Raw genomic sequence first — 8,395 nt, forward strand, 5'->3', positions numbered from 1 at the left:
AGCCTACGTTATATGCTATGCAGAGAGAGAGAGAGGGAGATTTAGTTCAGGTTCACACACTGATTTATTTATCTGGTACAGTGAGGGAATTACATCACTTAGGCCTATATCAATTATGCGTATGAGAATTGTCTGTTCGTAGAGGTGAAATATCGTGGGAACAGAAACATGCTGCGTTACGTCATTTGAATCAGCCGGTTATAACAAGTTGTAATTCTTCTGTATTTAGGCCCTGCATGTTATTCTTCTACAATAGTGTATTGTTGTGGTTGAGAGGAGACATAGAGAGGGGTGTTGTGTGGCTCCCTCAGGGCCTTGTGGGCCAGACTCATAACTGACAGTGGGAGAGAGAAAGTAGGGATGTGGGGGAGGGAGAGAGCCATCCAGGTTTCAGTCTGTATGTTTACTCGATAATAAAGTCAATGTTCGGTGGAGACAAACCACAGATGTAGAGTTCTGGCATAGTGTCCTCGACTAACCTGTACCCCCTGACTCGGTACCGGTACCCCCTGTACATGGCCTCGTTATTGTTATGAACATTTCTTGTTACTTTTTTATTGATTCCATTTAAAAAAAAACTTTTGTTTATTTAGTAAATATTTTCTTAATTAACTCTTTCTTGAACTGCATTGTTAGTTAGGGGCTTGTAAGTAAGCATTTCACGGGAAGGTCTCCACCTGTTGTATTTTGCGCAAGTGACAAATGCAATTTGATTTGATTAGAGTGAATATGGAACTCACCCATCGAGATCATCCCAGTTCAGTCGGGTGTACTTGCCACACAATAGAAATCAATGTTTTAATATTGTCTGTCTTGATAAAAGACTGTTCAACCCTATCAAAAATGTATCCTTGAGGCTGCTGTTTCCCCCCCCCCCATTCTCTTCACTCTGATGCTACAAAGTGTCTGTTTATTATTTGTGAGTCAACGTCTGCACGTGCTATGTCTAGCTGTCCAGGAAATCTCATGAGTGTGTTGTTGAACTTAATAGGTTTTCTGTTGTAGAGCAGTACAAATAGTAGAGGATTGGGTCTCCCGATCTCCCCCAGTGTGTCAACGGGACCCGGACTCAGACAGAACACAGGACATATTTAATAGTCAATCACCATTAAATCTTCATTCAAGTCAGGCCTCCCAAACGGCACACTGCGCACTCGTGCGCGTGCGCACACACACATGGACTGTGTGTCTATCTCTGTCATTGTGCCTTTGGGTTGTCTTTGTCTGTGGTTAGGTCTTGCATGTCTGTGTTTATCAGTGTACAGTATTTGATATTCATGCAAGCATATAAAATGTATTTAACATCGTTACTTTATGCAGGACTTCTGCCAACGTCCATTTGGTATTGTACGCACGCACGCACACACACACACACACACACACACACACACACACACACACACACACACACACACACACACACACACACACACACACACACACACACACACACACACACACACATTGGGGTGTGAAAGGCCTGTGCATCCTCTTGTGTTACTGCTCTGTTGGCTACACTAGTTTCACACCTCATCACTGCAGAGTGAATGCAGCTTTCACAGGTGCCTAGTAGTGGGACACAGCACGGTGGATGGTGTAGTGGCATGTAAGGGCCCTCCAGGGAGAGATTCAACCCTAACGGCTGGTCTAGGATCAGCTGTTACTACCTCAGTGCCATCTGTTATCATAAGGACTAAAATGACAAGACCTGTCTTGGAACAGAACTAAGGCCATATGTACCACATTGTGCAGCATACTGTGGCATAGGCCTGTATCTTAGTCTTCGTGAACAGTGTTAATTCAACAAGACCGCCAACATGCCTTCACAGCAGGAAACCTTCCACCACTCGTCAAACAAGTGTCAAGTTCAACTAGTCCTGCCCTGTATTAGCCTACTGACCCCAGGCCTTGGGATGATTGACAGGTGTCTAGCCCACTCACTGACTCAGCATGGGAGAGAGACGGTGAGTGATGGACAGGCTGCTGATTGGACAGCCGTGGGCTCAGCTGGCGGTGTGTGTGTGTGTTATACTGTTGCATCTGCTGCCAAGGCCTTCAGTCTCTGTGGGCTACGCTAGGGCTTGTTTTTCTCCATCTGTCCATCTCTCTCTCCCTTGCTCTTTCACTTGCTTGCTCTCTCTCCCTCCATGCCTCTCCTGTCTCTCTCTCCTCCCTCTATGCCAAAGTAGGCGTTATTCAGATGGTTCACTGTTTATGGATATGAGCCACTTCACCACCAGACCTCGCTCTGTTTACATCCCAGGTGGGAATGTTTGTCCTTAAAACTTCTCTCCCCGCTCCTCCTGTCCTCTCTTCTCTCCCCGCTCCTCCGGGCCTTTCTCCCTCCCTCCTACTATAAAAAAAAGGAATAGTAACACAGTAAAATAACAATAACGAGGCTATATACAAGGAGTTCCGGTACCGAGTCATTGTGCAGGTGTACGAGGTAGTTGAGGTGATTGAGGTAATATGTATATGTAGGTAGGGGTCAAAGTGACTAGGCAATCAGGACAGATAATAAACAGAGTAGCAGCAACTAGTGTGAAAGTGTGTCTGTTTGAGTGTGTGTGTAGCGTCAATATGCATGTGTGTGTGTGTTTTGTGTGTGTGTGAGAGTGTGTGTGTCAGTGTAGTATTTCTATTTATTTCACCTTTATTTAACCAGGTAGGCCAGTTGAGAACAAGTTCTCATTGACAACTGTGACCAGGCCAAGATAAAGCAAAGCAGTGCGACAAAAACAACAACACAGAGTTACACATGGAATAAACAAACGTACAGTCAATAACACAATATAAAGTCTGTATACAGTGTGTGAAAATGAAGTAAAGAGGTAAGGAAATAAATAGGCCATAGTGGCGAAGTAATTCCAATTTAGCAATTAACACTGGAGTGATAGATGTGCGGATGAGGATGTGCAAGTAGAAATACTGGTGTGCAAAAGAGCAGAAAAACAAAAACAAATATGGGGATGAGGTAGGTAGTTGGTTGGATGGGCTATTTACAGATCTTTACCTAGCAAAGATTTATAGATGACCTGAAGCCGAATATGTAACGAATATGTAAAGAGGACCAGCCAACGAGAGCATACAGGTTGCAGTGGTGGGTAGTATATGGGGATTTAGTGACAAAACGGATGGCTCTGTGATAGACTGCATCCAATTTGCTGAATAGAGTGTTGGAGGCTATTTTGTAAATGACATCGCCGAAGTCTAGGATCGGTAGGATAGTCAGTTTTACGAGGGTATATTTGGCAGCATGAGTGAAGGATGCTTTGTTGCGAAATAGGAAGCCAATTCTATATTTAATTTTGGATTGGAGATGCTTAATATGAGTCTGGAAGGAGACTTTACAGTCTAGCCAGACACCTAGGTATTTATAGTCGGTTGAAGAGCATGCATTTCGCTTTACTAGCATTTAAGAGCAGTTGGAGGCCACGGAAGGAGTGTTGTATGGCATTGAAGCTTGTTTGGAGGTTTGTTAACACAGTGTCCAAAGAAGGGCCAGAAGTATACAGAATGGTGTCGTCTGCGCAGAGGTGGATCAGAGAATCACCAGCAGCAAGAACGGCATCATTGATATGTACAGAGAAAAGAGTCGGCCTGAGAATTGAACCCTGTGGCACCCCCATAGAGACTGCCAGAGATCCAGACAACAGGCCCTCTTGACACACTGAACTCTATCTGAGAAGTAGTTGGTAAACCAGGCGTGACAGTCATTAGAGAAACCAATGCTGTTGAGTCTACCGATAAGAATACGGTGATTGACAGTGTCGAAAGCCTTGGCCAAGTCAATGAAGACGGCTGCACAGTATGGTCTTTTATCGATGGTGGTTATGATGTCGTTTAGGACCTTGAGCGTGGCTGAGGTGCACCCGTGACCAGCTCGGAAACCGGATTGCATATCGGAGAAGGTACGGTGGGATTTGAAATGGTCGGTGATCTGTCTGTTCATTTGGCTTTCGAAGACTTTAGAAAGGCAGGGCAGGATGGATATAGGTCTGTAACAGTTTGTGTCTAGAGTGTCTCCCCCTTTGAAGAGGGGGATGACCGCGGCTGCTTTCCAATCTTTAGGAATCTCAGGCAATACGAAAGAGAGGTTGAACAGACTAGTTATAGGGTTGGCAACAATGGCAGATGATAATTATAGGAAGAGAGGGTCCAGATTGTCTAGCCCAGCTGATTTGTAGGATCCAGATTTTGCAGCTCTATCAGAAGCTGAAGCATTTATTTGTGGTGACAGCTGTCTGGATTTGGGTGAAGGAGATGTGGCGGGGGCTTGGGCCTGTTACTGCGGGGGGTGCAGAGCTGTTGGCCGGGGTTGGGGTAGCCAGGTGGAAAGCATGGCCAGCCGTAGAGAAATGCTTATTGAAGTTCTCGATTATCGTAGATTTATTGGTGGTGACAGTGTTTCCTAGCCTCAGTGCAGTGGGCAGCTGGGAGGAGGTGCTCTTATTCTCCATGGACTTTACAGTGTCCCAGAACTTTTTGGAATTAGTGCTGCATGATGCAAATTTCTGTTTGAAAAAGCTAGCCTTTGCTTTCCTAACTGACTGTGTATATTGGTTCCTGACTTCCCTGAAAAGTTGCATATCGCAGGGTCTGTTCAATGCTAGTGCAGTACGCCACAGGATATTTTTTGTGCTGGTCAAGGTCAGTCAAGCCTGGAATGAACCAAGGGCTATATCTGTTCTTAGTTCAATATATTTTGAAAGGGGCATGCTTATTTAAGAACAACCTTTTAAAGAATAACCAGGCATCCTCTACTGACGGGATGAGTTCCATATCCTCCCAGGATACCCGGGCCAGGTCGATTTGAAAGGCTTTACAGAAGTGTTTTACGGAGCATTTGACAGTGATGAGCGTTTGACCGTGGACCCATAACGGACACAGGCAAGGAGGCAGTGATCGCTGAGATCCTGATTGAAAACAGCAGAGGTGTATTTAGAGGGCAAGTTTGTCAGGATGATATCTATGGGGGTGCCCATGTTTACGGATTTGGGGTGGTACCTGGTAGGTATGTGTGGGTAGAGTCCAGTGAGTGTGCAACAAAAAACAAGGGGGTCAATGCAAATAGTCCAGGTAGCCATTTGATGAACTGTTCAGCAGTCTTATGACTTTGGGGTAAAAGCTGTTCAGGAGTCTTTTTGTCCCAGACTTGGCGCTCTGGTACCGCTTGCCTTGCGGTAGCAGAGAGAACAGTCTTTGCCAATTTTTAGGGCCTTCCTGTGACACCGCCTGGTAGAGAGGTCCTGGATGGCAGGGAGCTCGGCCCCAGTGGTGTACTCTTAGAAAAAAGGGTTCTTTAGCTGTCCCCACAGGAGAACCCTTGTGGGTTTCATGTAAAACCCTATGTGGAAAGGGTTCTACATGGGACTGTTAAGGGGTTCTACCTGGAACTGAAAATAGTTCTTCAAAGCGTTCTCCTATGGGGACAGCCGAAGAACCCCTTTTTTCTAGGAGTGTACGCCCTACCCTCTGTAGCGCCTTGCTGTCGGATACCAAGCAGTTGCCGTACCAAGCAGTGATGCAGCCAGTCAAGATGCTCTCAGTGGTGCAGCTGTCGAACTTTTTGAGGATATGAGGACCCATGTCAAATCTTTTCAGCCTCCTAAGGGGGAAGAGGCGTTGTCGTGCCCTCTTCACGACTGTGTTGGAGTGTTTGGACCACGATAGGTCCTTGGTGATGTGGACATTGAGGAACTTGAAGCTCTCGTCTCCTTCCCACACTCCTCCTGTCCTCGCTATCTCTCTTTTCTCCCCCTGTCCTCTGCTCCGTGTTGTCTGACACTCCTCCTTCCTGTCTCTGTGTGTGAGTGTTGGTGATGGATATTGCTCTGCTCTGGGAGTGATGGGTGAGGTCCTTCCTGAAATATAGGCATGATGTCACAAAGAGAAAAGGTCTGAACTACACTGTAGTCCTATTCTGTAGCTCAAACACTCGGCTGGGGTTTTGTTGTCACAACCTACCTGAGGATTGTGACTGTGCGGCTGACAAAGGCTGAGGCAGGAACGTTTTTATCTCTACTTAGCCCTGAATGAAATAAACACTCAAAATAAACCTTCAATGTGTTGATGTGTGTTGATAGGCTTAAGTGTTGTGTATGTGAACCAACTGAGTGTGATCTAATGTTGCATGAGAGCAGTAAGCCAGGTGAGGAGTCAGTGCTCCACCCATATTATGCGTTCCAAATGGCACCTGATTACCTTTATAGGGCACTACTTTTGCACTACTGGTCAAAAGTAGTGCGCTATAAAGGGCATAGGGTGCTATTTGGGAACTAATGTTCATTCGGAAAGTATTCAGACCCCTTGACTTTTTCCACATTTTGTTACGCTGCGGCCTTATTCTAAAATGTATTATTGTTTTTTTCCTCATCAATCTATACACAATACTCCATAATTACTTTTTTTTGTGCAAATGTATTAAAAATGTAAAAATGAAATATCACATTTACATTTACAGTATTCAGACCCTTTACTCAGTACTTTTCTGAAACACCTTTGGCAGCGATTACAGCCTCGAGTCTTCTTGGGTATGACGCTACAAGCTTGGCTTGCACAGCTATTTTCAGGTCTCTCCATCAAAGACTTGTCCCAAAGCCACTCCTGATTTGCCTTGGCTGTGTGCTTAGGGTAGTTGTCCTGTCTGAGGTACTGAGTGCTCTGGAGCAGGTTTTCATCAAGGATCTCTCTGTACTTTGCTCCGTTCATCTTTCCCTCGATCCTGACCAGTCTCCCAGTCCCTGCCGCTGAAAAACATCCCCACAGCGTGATGCTGCCACCACCATGCTTCACTGTAGGGATGGTGCCAGATGTGATGCATTCAGACCTACGAGCTCAATCTTGGTTTCTTCAGACCAGAGAATCTTGTTTCTCATGGTTGGAGAGTCCTTAAGGTGACTTTTGGCAAACTCCAAGTGGGCTGTCATGTGCCCTTTCCTGAGGAGTGGCTTCCGTCTGGCCACCCTACCATAAAGGCCTGATTGGTGGAGTGCTGCAGAGATGGTTGTTCTTCTGGAAGGTTTTCCCCATCTCCACAGAGGAACTCTGGAGCTCTGTCAGAGTGATCATTGGGTTCTTGGTCACCTCCCTGACCAAGGCACTTCTCCCCCTATTGCTCAGTTTGGCCCGGTGGCCATCTCTAGGAAGAGTCTTAGTGGTTCCTGTCACGTTCTGACCTTTATTTTCCTTTGTTTTGTCTTTATTTAGTATGGTCAGAGCGTGAGTTGGGGTGGGCAGTCTATGTTTTGTGTTTCTATGTTTAGGTTTCTGTTTCTGTTTCGGCCTAGTATGGTTCAGAGGCAGGTGTCGTTGGTTGTCTCTGATTGAGAATCATACTTCGCTAGCCTGCGTTTCACTGTTGGTTTGTTGGTGTTTGTTTCCTGTGTTAGTGTTTGTGCCACACGGGACTGTTTCGGTTTGGTTTATTTCACGTTACTCTTTCTTGTTTTGTATTTCATAGTGTTCAGGCTTTTCTTATTCAAATCGTCATGGACACTTACCACGCTGCGTTTTGGTCCGATCCCTGCTACACCTCCTCTTCAGACGAAGAGGAAATCTGCCGGTACAGTTCCAAACGTCTTCCATTTACGAATGATGCCACTGTGTTCTTGAGGACCTTAAATGCTGCAGAAATGTTTTGGTACCCTTCCCCTGATCTGTGCCTCGACAGAATCCTGTCTCGGAGCTCTATGGACTATTCCTTCGACCTCATGGCTTGGGTTTGGCTCTGACTGTCAACTGTGGGACCTTATATAGACAGGCGTGTGCCTTTACAAATGATGTCCAATCAATTGAATTTACCACAGGTGGACTCCAATCAAGTTGTAGAAACAACTCAAGGATGATCAATGGAAACAGGATGCACCTGAGCTCAATTTCCAGTCTCATAGCAAAGGGTCTGAATACTTATGTAAATGAAGTATTTCTGTTTTTTATTTGTAATAATAACCTGATTTTGCTTTGTCGTTATGGGGTATTGTGTGTAGATTGAGGAGGATTATTATTTTTTATCAATTTTAGAATAATGCTGTAACCTAACAAAAAGGTGAAAGGTCAAGGCGTCCGAGAACTTGCCAAATGTACCTATGGTTTGCATAACGGAACATCGCTCTCCTCTGACGTGCCGAACTATGTGCTTTTTAACACGACGGGGAAGCCAGGGAGAGCTCGAAGGAGGAGCAACGGGAGGAGAAAGTGCCAGGATCATTTTCTAGACTTCCCCCTCCCTCCTTCCCTTCATCCGTCAGGCCTTATCTGAGCTGGGGGGAGGATGAGTGAAGTGGTGGAGCTAGAGACTCTCTTGTCTGTTTTCTCTCGCTATCTCCCTGCCCCTACCTCTTTTTCTCAGTACCTCTGTTATTATGCCCTCTGGTCATATTTTCTGTCACACTCA

The sequence above is a fragment of the Oncorhynchus masou genome, chromosome 4 (genome assembly GCF_036934945.1).
Source record: "Oncorhynchus masou masou isolate Uvic2021 chromosome 4, UVic_Omas_1.1, whole genome shotgun sequence".
In the NCBI taxonomy this organism is placed as follows: Eukaryota; Metazoa; Chordata; class Actinopteri; order Salmoniformes; family Salmonidae; genus Oncorhynchus; species Oncorhynchus masou.